Here is a 15,844-nt window from a genome sequence, read left to right as displayed (position 1 = left end):
GCCTCTGGTCTGTCATGACATCAAAGGTCTTGCTCTGTGCTGGACCCTGCACGCTACGGTACTGACTTTATCAGGCCTTCTGCTGCAGTGGCGGCACAACTTTTATCATAGCAACTTTGATTAGCTTTGAGGCCTGCTGCACCAGAAGGAAAGCATGCCTGGTACTGTAAACCTGGTCAAAATCCAGTCCGGGGAGGTCAAAGGCCCTGGCGATAACCTACTACTGTTGTTTTGCTAAATAGTCGTGTTATGAGACTGCCTTCTAAATATTTATATTTATACCCACAGATTAGTGTTGCTCTCAGCCTTGACCTGAAGAAAGACTTCATCTTGCCCCGAGTAGCAGTGCGGACTCATGGTCAACATGCTGTGAACAAGAGCTCGTGAGCTCACTCCTGAGTAGGCTGTCTATGTTCAACCTCCCCTCGGGGCTCAGGGAACTTCTTGGAAGAGGGAAAGTAGGAATAAAAGAGCCAGAGGATGGGGAAGAGTGCTGTGAAATACTGTCTGTTAACGAGATCATTGCTGGGGATCTGCAGCTAGGGGCCCCATTCCACGCTCCTCTCCCGCCCCTCCCCTCTCATTCCAAACCCCGCCCCTGAGAAAGCCCACCCTTCGTCAGCCAGCCCCTCCCTGGAGCTGCTCAAGACTTCGCCTACAGGCTTCATAAGACTGGTAGCCCTCTTTGTCAGGTGATTCCTTCCCTGCCTTCCCAAGGGTCACTCAGGAGTTGCTTTGCTCTGCTCAGGTTAAGCCTGGACTTACCAACACGGCCTGATCTGACTTATTACATCAGTGGCGGTGGTGTTAACACTCGGGGATTTAAATCTTTCAATCATGGCATTTGTTAGCTCAAAGCAGCTCAGTCAGTTTCCAGCAGGGCTGGGTGACTGGTGAGGCCACACCCATAGCTGAGGAAACAGTGGTAGTTAAAGGCTGCTTAGGTAGGGGAGTTGTTTTGTCTTTGTGGTCTGATGACTGGTAGGTTGCCCGTGCTCCTGGGGATGGCCTCCTCCCGCGTGCACTCTGGCGACACTTACCCGGCTCACTGAATCATAAAAGACAAAGAAAGGAGTACCGAGAGGAGGAGCTGAAGTTAGGAAGGGGTGTGTTGGAGGGTCTGGGATGTGTTGGGAGAAACGGGAGTGGATATGGTAAAAAAAAAAAAAAAAATTGCATATATATATATATATATGAAATTATCAAAGAATGAAAAGGTTTTAAAATTAGTCTCTTAGCGGAAAGGTTTTGTTTTTCCATGGTCCTGGTCCAAGGAGGACTTTCTTGCACAGCTTGGTGTGCTGGCCAGTTTCATGTCAGCTTAACACAAGCTAGAGCTATATGGGGAGGGGGAACATCAACTACGACTATGTCCCACCAGATTGGCCTGTGGACAAGTCTATGGGTGTCCGGTCTCAACTTAACAATGGGATGTTTCCTTAACTGATGGCTGATGTCCCTGTTCCAACTTTCCTGGATGAAGGATTGCAAGCTATAATATGAAATAAACTCTTCCCCCACAACTTTTGTGTGTGTGTGTGTGTGTGTGTGTGTGTGTGATGTTTTATCACAGCAGTAGAAACCCTAGGACATTTGGGAAACTGAGGCACAGAGACCATGTCATTTAGACTTTCTGGCTTGTATCATCAGAAACAAGAAAGGCTGACTAAAATGGAGTAAATATTAGGCCAGGGATGGCTGAGAGCTGGGATGGCAGCCTCCTGAGCTGGCTGAAGAGTCTGGACCAGAACTAGGAGGAATCAGAGAGTGGAGACAAGAAACCTAACAGCAGACAGGTCTAGCCAGCCTCAGTCCTGCCAGAGCTTTCAGTTTTCCATACAGATTCTACGATAAGAGGAAAATGCTGTAGCCAGGTAGGTGCCTGAGAAAAGAAACAGAGAAACAGCCTGGCAGTCCTGGGCGTGTTAGAGTTGCTGAACCTTGGGCCCCACCCTGGACTTACTGAGTTGAGAACTGTGCACATTATCATTTCAAAACACAGGGGCACCACACCCCGGTCATCTTCTCCATGGGAGGAGCTGATGCTCCACACATGGGCACCACACCCCTGGCCATCTTCCCCATGGGGAGGAGCTGATGATTCTCAACACGTGGTACTCTCAGAGGAAGAGATTAGACTCTCAGAGTTAAAAACAGCAAACCCTGAGTGCTGACTGGCACGGGCCAGACTTTGCCAGCCTTCCTTCCATATTCACTCTTATTCCGTGGACAGATAATTCCTGCAGGCACTGGAACAGCCCCACCCCCACCCCCAGTCTGTTAGATTTTTTTTCCAGGGGCTGCTGACATCTGGAAGCCCTGGGAGAAGCTTTGCTGTAAAACCCTTGATCCTTTTTAACGGCTGAAGGTTAGAAACCCCTTTTTTCTTTCTCTCTTATGTAACTTTTTGGACAATGGTGGCATGTTAAAACCAGCAACTGCTTTTTGTCCTTTTTCTCAGTGTGTCTCTCTCACAGGAACGAGCTATAGATTTCTTGCTATATTAAGGGGATGATAAAGATGAAAGTTTTGTATCTCGAATCCAGGAGCCCGGGATGAAGGAAGAACCTGGCTTTGGCAGTTTAATGGCTCTGAAATGGAAAGGGGCGACACAGACCCAGGAGTGGCCGACAATGGCAGCTCCTTTGTCACCTGGCCTTGCTTTGTCCAGGGTCTTGCACGGGAAGGTTTTTTGAGGAAATTTCTGCCCCTCCAGAAGTCACGAAGCTCCACCAAAGCTAGCAGAGGCGCAGATGCTTGGTGGGGCTGGTGGGTCGCTATCCTTGGTCCTGAACCATCACTATTCGTTGGGGCTGCAGTTCCCTTTCTCACTGAAAATCCTAAGCAACAGAGGCATGATAAACGTGCTCACCCAAAGCCTGGCCCCAGATAGTCTATCTTAGTGAGTCACTGGATTTCTTAATATGCAAGAGTCCAGGACTAAGGGTTTGCTCAATTGTTACAAGGCTTCCTGGGCATGTACAAGTACCTGAGTCTAGATCCCCAGAAACCATGCGGAAATCAAGGCGTGATGGTTTGACCTTGTAATCCCAGTGTGGGGGAGATGGAGACAAGAGAATCCCTAGAGAGCGATGGTCAGACAGTCTAGCCGAATCTGTGAGCTTCAGTTCCACCAAGAGACACCGTCTCAAAAAAATAAAGTAGAGAGCAACAGACCACACTGACATCAGTCTCTGGCCTGATATATGTATGTATACCAGGTGTATGGTACATACACCTGGTTCATGTGCACACACACAATTTGTAAACATGTGCATACATACACTACACACACACAAGAATTCTCAGAAGAAAAAGGAGCAAGAAGAGGAGAGAAGAAGAAACAGAAGAAGCTTGCTGGGTGGTAGTAGCACATGCCTTTAATCCAAGCACTAGGGAGGTAGAGGCAGGTGGATCTCTGAGTTTGAGGCCAGCCTGGTCTACAGAGTAAGTTCCAGTACAGCCAGGGCAGCACAGAGAAATCCAGTCTCAAAAAAATAAATAAAAATAATTCATTAATTAATTTGAAATGCAAAAAAAAAAAGAGCCCAGAGGTGTTTGCCCACCAGCCCATGACTCAGCCTGGCAATCATCCAGCGATGCCAAGCTTTCTGTATGTAGCTCCGTGCAGAGATATCTGTGGCTCTTATCTCATTGATTGGCTTTTTGCTCCTGTTAGCATTCGTTCCATTGCTGTGGAATATTACTTTAACTATGTAAAGATGTGTTACATTTGCTTGTGCTGCATTTGTTTAATTGTGTTGCATTTGTTTCACCTTGCCTGCCTACGGCACTTGATTGGTCTAATAAAAAGTTGAATGGCCAACAGCTATGCAGGTGAGGGATAGGTGGGGCTGGCGAGCAGAAAGAATACACAGGAGGAGAAATCTAGGCAGAGAAGAGAAAGGAGGAGAATGAGGGAGAAAGAGAGTGATGTGTCTGCCTGGGGCCAGAAACCAGGCAGCCACCAGCCAGACAGACATTGGGGGAAGCAGAATGATGTGGGATTCCCCTCTGTATGCTATGAATATGTTTTATTACCATTGATTAATAAAGAGGCTGCTTGGGTCTATAGCAGGGCAGAATATAGCTAGGCTGGAATGTAGTAATATGAGCGGCGGGGCTGCATCCCCAGCACCCGTGCAGCCTGGCTAGCTTATGCTCCGAAATAACAACACACAAACTGTATTCATTTAAACACTGCTTGGCCCTTTAGCTCTAGCCCTTACAGGCTAATTCTCACATCCCGATCAACCCATCTCTAATAATCTGTGAGCACCGGTCTTTTTTTTTTTTAATATTTTTTACTAGATCATTGATTTCAAGTTTTTGGTAATTGTGTGACATTTTCCGAGGAGACATGAGCAGACGTGTCTTTTTTTTTAATATTTATTTATTTATTTATACAATATTCTGTCTGTGTGTATGTCTGCAGGCCAGAAGAGGGCACCAGACCTCATTACAGATGGTTGGTTGTGAGCCACCATGTGGTTGCTGGGAATTGAACTCAGGACCTTTGGAAGAGCAGGCAATGCTCTTAACCACTGAGCCATCTCTCCAGCCCCCTGTGAGCACCGGTCTTACCAGGAAAGATTCAGCATGTCTAACCTGGCGGCTTGCTTCATCACGTGCGTCTGCCCGGGGAGAGCGGAGCATGGCATCTCTCTGAGGCGTCTGCTCCCGAGAGTAGAGCTGTGGAGTCTGAGCTCACTTCCTCTTCCTCCCAGCGTTCTGTTCTGTTTACTCCACCCACCTAAGGGTTGGCCTATCAAGGGGCCTAGGCAGTTTCTTTATTCCTTAACCAATGAAATCAACAGATTGATATATGACACTCCCACATCACTGGAAGAGATATAGAAAGAGAATAGACAGAATTAGAGAGACTCCATGTAGCTGCTGAAGGAGAAAGATGCAAGAACAGAACCCAGTAAGCCATGGCCTCATGGCAATACACACATTAATAGAAATGGGTTAATTTAAGATGTAAGAGTTAGTTAATAAGAATCCTGAGCTAATAATGTCAAAAAGTGTTGTAATTAATGTAGTTTATGTGTCATTATTTAGGTCTAGGTAGCTGGGAAACAAAAGAGCAGTCACCTTCTACAGCAGAAAAGTGGGACATACAGAAAGAAAGGTAAGAAGCCCATAGGCAAAAGGTAGGTAAGAGTAACTGGTTAATTTAAGTTAAAAGAGCTATCCAGAAAGGAGCCTAAACTAGGTTGAGCATTTATAACTAATAAGAAGTCTCCATGGCATGATTTGAGAGCTGGTTGGTGGTCCAAGAGAAAAAGCCTGGCACGTTCCATGACCTTCTGAAACGCCCCATGGTTCTAGGATAGTTGCCCCTTTCCACCCTCAGTTTCAGGCAGGAGATAAGCAGGGAGGAAAAAAATATTCTAGGTGGTTAGGGAGGTATATACCAATGATCCAAGCACTAGGGCAGCTGAGGCAGGAGGATCTGAAGTTCAAGATCAGCCTGGACAACATCGTGAGGCCCTGTCTCAAAGCAATAACAATGTAAAGTAATTCCAATTTGGGAGTTATTTTCAAAAGATCTTTTGCCAAGGATAAAACTTAACCAACCTTGGCCTAACACCCTCTTCACTGAAGGCAAGTAGCAATTTGGAAGTGCCTAGGAAGCCAAGCATGACCAGGGGCAGTACCCCATCTACAAAGGTGCCCTAGGTTGTCACTTAGCTTTTCTCAGATTTCCCTCATTTTGTTTTCCATCTCAATGAAAATGTTGCTGTTTTCACTCTGCTCCCAAACACTTGAATTTCTGTGAGGTGGTCAATCTTACTGAAGCTTTGTTTGGGAATTCACAGTGTCTGGGCTCTCTGAGGGTGGGTGTAGTGACAGACACCCCTGCATCTGCATTCTGAGCTCAAGGCAGCTCTCTCCTGTGGCCAGGGTTCCTACATATGCAATACCTACGTTCCAAACAAAACAAAAACAATACTGGAGCCATAACAACAGTGAAGGATCAGTGGATAGCTCCTGCAGTGTAACCCCAGACGGTCTCTGAGTAGGAGGTACGGCTGGGGGTAGACGAGCATAAGAAATGCCTGTAGCTCTGTCCATCTCAATGAGGTAGGGGAAAAGTTATTAGCGGGCTTTGAATTGGGTCAATGGTGGCATTAAGAGGAGAAGTATATGGCAGAGGTTTCAAAACAGAATCAATTAGACAGAAAGCTGGGGCCCTAGTGAGAGACCACTGGGAGATCCCTGAAAAGCCAGGGAAAACAAAACAAAACACGAGAGGAAGTTATTTTTAAAGATGAAATATTGAATTGCAGAGCAAGAGCTAGGTATCTGAAAATGGTCACTGGTGTAAAGTGTACAGCTGTAATCCCAGCTCCCCTGAGACAGGAAGACAGTTGTTCATTCAAGGCCTGCCTGGACTACGTAGAAAGTTCCAGACCTGCCAGAGCTGGCAAGACACTGCCAAACAAACAAACAAACAAACAAAATCACCCATGAAACAAAGAAGGAAAGATAAAGAATAGTCTTGAAAGAGAAAGTATGTTAGGCAAAATTATAATATTTAAATGGCTATAAAGAGATGTGCAGTTTGCCATATGTGGTGGCATGCACCTGTAATCTCAGTACTCCGGAGGTAGAGGAGTCCCACATGCAAGCCCTCGGAAGGGATCGAGCACCCACATCTTCCCCAAGGCAGGGTCTCCTTAACTCACCCAGACTGTCCAAAGAATGACGTTTCTCTCTACCTCCCGAATATTGGAATCGCAGGTGGCAGAGCTGCATCTTATTAGACTAAGATCACCTTCAAATGTGGTCCACGAACATTCCATTCTACTGACATCCTAAAATGTCCTAGCTGAGAGTAGGGGGTGGGAGGTGTTGGGGGGGGGAGGAAGCACATGGTGATCTCCATATTTATGAGTTGATCCTTTTGTTTGTTTCTTTCTTTGGTTGGTTGGTTGGTTGGTTGGTTGGTTGGTTGGTTGGTTGGTTGGGAGACAGGGTTTCTGTGTCTGTGTGTACCCTGACTGTCCTGGAACTCACGCTGTAGACCAGGCTAGCCTCCAACTCAGAAATTTGCCTGCCTCTGCCTCTGCCTCCTGAGTGCTGGGATTAAAGGTGTGCGCCACCACCACCGCCGCCCAGCTGTGGTTCGATGCTTAGCCTGAGAAGTGACGATAAGAGACCTTACCTTGAGCCATTTGTTAAACTGCACATGGATATCATTTGGAATCTTCAATATGTTTCACAGTAAATTAGTGTTTAAGAAAAAAACTAAACAAACTGGGTAAGAAGGCCGGGCGGTGGTGGCGCACGCCTTTAATCCCAGCACTCGGGAGGCAGAGGCAGGCAGATCTCTGTGAGTTCGAGACCAGCCTGGTCTACAAGAGCTAGTTCCAGGACAGGCTCCAAAACCACAGAGAAACCCTGTCTCAGAATACAAAACAAAAACAAAAACAAAAACAAAAACAAAAAATCTGGGTAAGAGGTGCAGGACAGGCATCTCTGTGATTTCAAGGCCAGCCTGGTCTACAGAGTTCCCGGACAGCCAGGGCTACACAGAAAAACCTTGTCTCTGGGGAGGAAAACAAAACAAAAATCAGTCAAATGACAGCATAAGGTGTGCTTTGTCTTCCCAGAGTGACCAGAGATGGCTTGGGAGGGATTAGCTCATTTGATACTGTAAATCTGTGTGGAGGCCCAAAGAGGCCAAAGGTCAGAGAGTTTGGTTTTTTTTTTTTTTTTTTTTTTTGGTTTTTCGAGACAGGGTTTCTCTGTAGCTTTGGTGCCTGTCCTGGAACTAGCTCTTGTAGATCAGGCTGGCCTCGAACTCCCAGAGATCCGCCTGCCTCTGCCTCCTAAGTGCTGGGATTAAAGGTGTGCACCACCACCGCCCGGCTAGGGGGACTTGTTTTTATTTTTTTGCTTTTTCGAGACAGGGTTTCTCTGTGGTTTTGGAGCCTGTCCTGGAACTAGCTCTTGTAGACCAGGCTGGTCTCGAACTCACAGAGATCCGCCTGCCTCTGCCTCCCAAGTGCTAGGATTAAAGGCGTGCGCCACCACCGCCCGGCTGGGGACTTGTTTTTAGTTCAAGATTATTGTGCTTCTAACTCAAGCAAAGATCCCACCTAGTTGTAAATCAGAGTTCTGCTCTCTTAAGGCTACTGTAAACAGGTGTGGCTAGTTGCCAGAAACCACACTCCTGAAATGGGGAAGTAGTTGGTTCCTACCTAAAACAAAAGTCTAAGGAACCAACAAGGTTCTTGTTCCCTTTCTGGAAATAACTAGGGATTCCACCCAGGGAGTGATTTGCAGACAGAGCATTTGGTCTAGGACAAGAGTGTAGGGCAGGAGCAGTGAGTGTACCCCACGACTTTCAATTTCTATGTTAATGAAGTCCTTTTGTTCTACTCCTACCTTTTGAAATCAGGGGTATATTCAGCTGTTAGAATTTAAACAGGAACGAATTTCCAGTACTCACTGAAATTCCTTCCCAATACTATCCTATGTGTTTCTGCATTTATTATTATTTTTGTTCGCGTCTTCGTATTCCTTCCTATATTTCTAGATTCCCACGCCTCCACTCTGGAAGAAAGGTAATCTTGTCGAGGCTGGCCCCCGACAATCTGGTATAAAATTGGGAAGCTTTGGAGGTCCAATCTGTGATCTCCAATTTACTAATTTGTCTCCTAGAGAAACTCCTTCCCTCTCTCACCTCAGCTGTTATCATCAATGAAGTGGGTGTCAATAATGCTGTGGGAGAATGTCACAGACAATCCATTCATAACCTTCCTGGGATGGATGATTTATTAGCCAACCTCAACCCAAGACGTGGGAGATATTCACAGTCTGAACCTTTTCCCTTGGTATGTAAGGTAGGAGATGGTTGGGGAGCATCTGGGGTTCCTGGCTTCCTGCTGGATTGTTGCTGTAGTTTGTTTGGGGATTTGCTTTGGTGTGTTCTGCGTGTCTGTGTGTGGTGTGGTGTGTACAATAGTTATGCCTTTGAGTGTTGCTGCTTAATCCAATGAGGAAGTTGGGATGGATAACTTGGTGCTTATGACATGCTCTGGTCAGCAGGACGAGCAAGGGGGGGGGGGGGCTTATCAAGCTAGGAATCAATGTGGTTTAGGACATGCACACACCTGTCCCATAATGCATTTGGCAGCCTGAGATTCTCACCACATGTACCTGGCACATTCTTAGAACAGTGACTCTGGGGGGCTGGAGAGATGGCTCAGAGGATAAGAGCACTGGCTGCTCTTCCAGAGGTCCTGAGTTCAATTCCCAGCAACCACATGGTGGCTCACAACCATCTGTACTGAGATCTGGCACCCTCCTCTGGCGTGCGGGCAGAATGTTGTATACATAATAAATAAATAAATCTTTAAAAAAAAAAAAAAAAAAAAAAGAACAGTGACTCTGGCAACCTGTTTGCAGTTTGAGCCCCCCCTCCACTTGCATCAGGCTCTACATTGCTCTAAGCAGTGGAAATGGGATGCTCCCTGAACTATCCCCCAGTAATGGCATATTTCTACTCAAACACATCCTAAAACACACTGGGGAACTATGGGCCTAATCCAGCCTAGACTAGCTTTATATGCATGTACAATGAGGAAAAATGACTACCTGCACTATGACACTTAGAAACCAGGCTCCTTCATGTCAACCACATGAAAGGAAGCTTCAAACAGTAATTGGGGCTCTTAAGTTAGCAGGCTTTCTTGGACCGCCAGACCCCAGATCATGACACAGAGATGTATTATTAATGATGAATGCTCAGCCTTAATTTAGGCTTGTAAACTAAGTACTTATAACTTTTTGTTTTTGAGACAGGGTTTCTCTATATAACTGCCCTGGCTGTCCTAGAACTCACTTTGTAGATCAGGTTATTATTGAACTCACTAAGGTTCACTTGCCTCTGCCTCCCAAGTGCAGGAATTAAAAGCGTCCACCACTACCACCCAGCCCTGATAATTTAACTGGTTGCTCTTCATCTACATTTTGCCTTGGTGCTTTTTACCTTTCTTTTATTCTGTATGTCCTACATTCCTCTTCCTATGTGTCTGACTGGCTGGCAGCTGCCTGGGTGACTGACCCCTGGTGTCTCCCTCTCTTTCTCCCTCATTCTCTCTCAAGCCTAGGTTCCTCCTCCTCCTTATTCTTTCTGATCACCAGTCCCTCCTATTCCTCTATTGCCTAGCTATTGGCTGTTTGGCTTTTTATTAGACCAATCAGGTGCCTTTGGCAGGCAAGGCGAAACAAATACAACATATCTTTACATAGTTAAACTAGTATTCTGTTCCACTACACCTGAGCATTTTCTCACTGTGTATTTCTTGTTATGTTGGGCATTTCTTGCTGATCTGAACTATGATTTCACTTGTGAATAAAGTTTCCTCAATACTTTTTCAAGCCAGAGCAAGCCTTTCTTTTAATTACTTGGATAAGAGGCCAAGAATCTGAAAACACCTGACCCAGACTCTGACCACCAGTAACACTGGGTCAAGACGAGGTGCCTAGCTACAGCATGAAATCTCACCTGAAAGGTTTAAGGTAGGGGAATCTCGAGTTACAGGCTGCCCTGGGCTATAAGGTGAGTCTCCAAGGCACAAGTCTGAGATACAGTGAAACTCTGTTTCAAAAACAAACAAAACAAAAACTGCCAAGAGGAAAACAGCATCTTTACAGGGGAAAATCTGCCAAATGCCACCATAAACAACTAAGCAAAGTTAACAGCATCAGTCATGTGGCATCCGTGTCATTTACCTCCTGAGATGACACAGTGAGGCAGTCACAAGCATCATGCCTGTGACATTTTTAAAAAAGATTTATTTATGTGTATATGTATGTCTGTGTATGTTCTGTGTGTGTCCACGGAAGCCAGAATGGGCGTAGGGTCCCTGGAACAGGAGTTACAGGCAGCTGTGAGCTGTTAGATGTGCTAGGAACCAAATTCTGTTCCTCTGAAAGAGCAGCTGCCGCTTTCAGTCACCAAGCCACCTCTCCTGCCTCCTGGGGCTTTTTTTGTAAATGTCCAACCTGAATTGAACGAAACCAAACTGTGAGACACTCTGTAAATGACAGGATGGTGCTCATGAGAAGTGTCAAGGCCATAAAGACCAAGGAGGGGAAAAAAAATCAAAGTGCTCTCCTAGACCATAGAACATTAAGGGGACATAAAAACTAAATGCCGTGTATGATGTTGGATTTGATCTTGAGCCAAAAGAACAGCATTAGTGCCATAATTGGAAGCATTTAAACAAGATCAATAGATTGCTTAATAGCATCGTGTCAGCATTAACTTCCTGTCTGGAGTATTCTGTGGCTCTGTCATGTTAATGTGGGGAAGCTATGGAAAGGGCTATTTGTGTAGAGTTATTTTTAAGCCTGACACTATTTCAAAATTCAAACTTCCTGCACTTAAAAATAAAATAAAATGTATTAATACAAAAGTGACATCCTGCCCAGAGGTGGGGATACATGCACTGTTCCAGAATATTTCTTTATACTGTAAAGCTGTGTCTCTGCCTAAGGTGCCTTCTGGTTGGTTTAATAAAGGGCTAAATGTCCAATAGCTAGGCAGGAGAGAATAGGTGGGACTTCCAGGCACAGGGAAAGAAATTGGTAGGAGGAACCTAGGCACATGATTTCATCAGCAGATTCGGACCTGCTGCTGCTGCTGCTGCTGCTGCTGCATATACCAGGCTAGCTAACCCCAAAGCTTCTGTCACTGTCTGCCATCTTCCTCTAAGGGTCCTGGGGTTACTTATAGAACACAAGTAACTAAAAAACAGCTGCATTACCAAAAAGTCCACCCCGTCATGGGTGATAACGTACATAGGCCTCTGTACTAGGGTCTCACCTTCAATTAGCCTTGCAACTTCCAACATAGCCTAGAAGCTCCCAAGACCAGTACATCTGGGAGACATGTTTTAAGATTCTTGCTATGTAGCCTAGGCTGACCTGGAACTGGCAGCAATCCTCTGCACTTCGGTCTCCTGAGTGCTGGGATTACAAATCTGCAGTACCATGTCTGGGTTATTTTAATGTTTAGCCTGACTTCCTAAGGAGCACAATAGTGTCTTCTTAGCTTAGTGTTTTGCCATTGATTTGGGCAAGGCTTGTGTTCAAACATGACTTTCACCCACTGCTGCCTGGATAGGGTGGACACAGTTCTCACTTACAGTTCAGGGAGCTGTTGAGTCAGCCTTGGCTTTGACATTCTCCTGAGCCAGCCCCAGGCCTCCCCACAAGCATTTCATTTCCTATTCAGTCAGAAACACATGCAATGATTATCTAGACGCCTTGTTCTAACATCGCTGCTATTTTCCTTTTTAGTTCCTGAGTAGTCTTGCTGGAATCACAGCCTGGGGCCGCCAGCACAGCTGTGGGGTTCTGCCTTTATTTCCTACTTAGTTTGCTGCTTTCACAGTCTGCTAACAAGCCCAGACTTCCCACTCCCCATTCCAAATCACCAAGTGGGCTGTCGCATCTTGTCCCAATGGAAGGATAAGCACTGTCCAGCTGAATCAAGCAGGACAGTCGTCTGCAGATTCTCGCCAAACCGGCAGCTCCGCCCTGGGAATAAACACCACTTTCTTGGTGGTTTATCTTTGTTTCCTCTTCAGAGCCCTGAATTGGTTGGTTCTGTTGCTCTAAATAAATCAGAGCTTAGGCACTGATGGGGGAGGCTGGAGAAATGCTGCTCACTCATGAGGCCCAGAGATGGAATTTCAGCACCCAAGGTAGACAGCTCTCTCTCTCTCTCTCTCTCTTTCTCTCTCTCTCTCTCTCTCTCTCTCTCTCTCTCACACACACACACACACACACACACACACACACGGAGCTTCAGCTCCAAGGAATCCATTTCCTCCTTCTGACCTACAAAAGCATCTGTGATTACATGTGTGCATATGTTCATAGAGGCATATGTGCACACACACACACACACACACACACACACACACACTAAAACTGACTAAAACTAAGCAAAGAATTCTGATCTCATGTTGTGAGACAATGGTCTTGTATGCTGTAAAGATTTGTCACTTGTATTGATTTAATAAAAGACTGATTGGCCAGTAGCCAGGCAGGAAGTATAGGCAGGGCGACTAGGAGAATTCTGGGAAGAGGAAAAGCTCAGTGAATGGTCATCACCCAGACACAGAGGAAGCAAGATGAGAATGCCTCACTGAAAAAGGTACCACGTCACATGACTAACACAGACAAGAATCATGGGTTAGTTAATAAGAAAGCCTGAGCTAATAGGCCAGCCAGTTTATAATTAATGTAGGCCTCTATGTGTTTCTTTGGAACTGAATGGCTGCAGACCAGGCAGGATAGGAACCTCTGTCAACAGTCTCACATATAATTAGTTTGGAAATCATCCTGACCACTTTTAAAATCTGAGCAAACAAGAATACCAAGGCTTGTGAAGTGGTGACTGAAAGATCGGGAGTTCAAGGTCATCCTTGGCTACATAGCAAATCTGAGACCAACCTAGGTTACATGAGACCCTTCCTTTTAAAAAAGAAAGAAAAGTCGGGCGATGGTGGCGCACGCCTTTAATCCCAGCACTCGGGAGGCAGAGGCAGGCGGATCTCTGTGAGTTCGAGACCAGCCTGGTCTACAGAGCTAGTTCCAGGACAGGCTCCAAAGCCGCAGAGAAACCCTGTCTTGAAAAACAAAACAAAACCAAAAAAAAAAAAAAAAGAATTTAAAAAAAATTAAAAATAAAATAAAAAATAAAAAAGAAAGAAAGAAAGGATTACAGAACAGGCTCCAAAGCTACAGAGAAACCCTGTCTTGAAAAGCCAAAAAAAGAAAAAAAGGAAGAAACAAAAAAGAAGGAAAGAATAAGAAAAAGAAAAAGAAAAATTGACAACTCATCCCAGATCTGGGCAGAGAAATGAGGCCATTGTGTGAACCACTGTTCCCAGAATTGGAGAGCCTGGCAGAGCGGAGCACAATTTCAGAAAGTAATTGAGCTTCAGGAACCAGCGCTGAGTCACCACGGTCCTCCACATCTCCCTGATTCCTGTTGTTGTTAAGACAGGGTCTTCCTACACAGCCCTGACTATACTATACTAGAACTCACTCGGGAGATCAGAGATCTGCCTGCCTTTGTCTCCTGAGTGCCGGGATCAAAGGTGTATGTCACCATGCCTGGCCTCCCCAAATTCTTAAATAGAAACCCTAGCTGTCACTGTGATGGGTGTGCAGGATGGGGGCACTGATGGAGCTGGCTGTGTGGCTGTGCTCTCTGACAAGGACATGGGAACAGAGGCCCACTGCAAAGAGGAAGTGGGTCCTCATCAAATAGTGGACCTCTGCATCTCTTAACCCCTTCACTTTCAGAACTGTAAAATAAGTTTTTGTCAGTTAATCCACAAAGTCTGTGATAGTTTTGTTACCACAAACTCAATATCTACAGATGATCAGGTATGAGTATGTGAGAAAAATCCCACAACATAATTCTTTTTTTCATTCTACTCTCTAAAAATATTTGACTTATTAATCACACATGCATACACAGGCAGAGAGAGAGAAATGTGAGGGGTTCAGGAACTCTGCATACTACAGAAATTCATTTATTTTTTCCCAAAGATGCTAACTATGATGGAAAAAAATGAAACTCATTTTTAATTTCATGTTCCAATTTGCAATTCATAATGTTATTTCACCAGAGGTCATCATTCAAAGTGTCTGCAGCCTAAGAGTGAATTATTGAACTCTGTGCTCCAGCTGTACTTCAGGACTCATTCATAATGAATTACAATATTCAGAGAACGAGAATGTGGCTCGCCACGGTAATTTCTTGGTCTGGCTTTTTCCTGTAGCTCTCACAGGCAGTGTACTAAGAGTTAGCACCAAGTGTTCCTAGTCAGGAGAGAATCCCAGGCCTACCTACCCCAGGCACAGTTACAGGGTTGCCTCCCAATGCCTTGATTTCCAGATGTTGAGCTGGAGGCATCAGGAGGTAAAGATGCAGTGACAGCCAGATGTGGTGGCACACACCTTAACCCTAGCACCTGGAAGGCTGAGGCAGGTTGATCTCTGTGAGTCTGATGCCAGCCTGGTCTACATCGTGAGACTCTGCGTCAAAGGACACAAGACAAAGCAACTGTTAATTTTGTGCTTGGGGAAGGTGGTGGTTTGAAAGAAAATGGGCCTGAAGGGAGTGACACTATTAGGAGGTGTGGACTTGTTGAAGGAAGCATGTCACTGCGGGGGTGGGCTTTGAGTTCTATGCTCAAACTACTCCCAAGTGTCTTCCTGTTCCCTTCTGATCAGTCTGTTGGTACAAGGAAAAAGGAATGGGAGTTTGCTTTGCTGTTTTATGTTTATGGATTGAATGGGGGCCTTCAGACATTGGGTTCACTGTCTAAATTCTGCTGAGAGCCTTTAGCTCTATTAAAAACTCAAGATCACGGCTGTTCAGGAATCAAAGATTTGTTCATCTTACCCTTTGATCCTTTCTTTTCTAAGGCGCACTGTGGAAGGCAGAGGTCTGGAGAGTCAGGGCTTTGCTTTTTTCTGGAACATGGAACTAAACTTGGGCCTTGTATTTGCTGGGCAAGTGTTGTGTCACATCCCCAGTGTGAGAGGCATTTTGTGAATCTTGCCTGTATACGACCCAGAGATAGCCAGGTTTAGAGTGTAGGAGTCAGCCCATCATCTACAAGGAGGTTAGGGGGAAATGATTATAATTATATAAGGTGCAGGAGGATAGCCACACCATGGCTCTCACTGCCTAAAAACCAGTGCCGAGGATTGAACTCAGGGTCTCAAGGATGCTAAACACTCTACTTCTGAGCTACATCTCCAGTTCTGGACTGCCTCACTTCTGACCAAATTG

Source organism: Microtus oregoni, unplaced genomic scaffold, assembly GCF_018167655.1.
Source record: "Microtus oregoni isolate MIOR12 unplaced genomic scaffold, Mior012 000012F_ref0000307, whole genome shotgun sequence".
Classification (NCBI taxonomy): domain Eukaryota; kingdom Metazoa; phylum Chordata; class Mammalia; order Rodentia; family Cricetidae; genus Microtus; species Microtus oregoni.
This window is presented reverse-complemented; position numbering follows the sequence as displayed.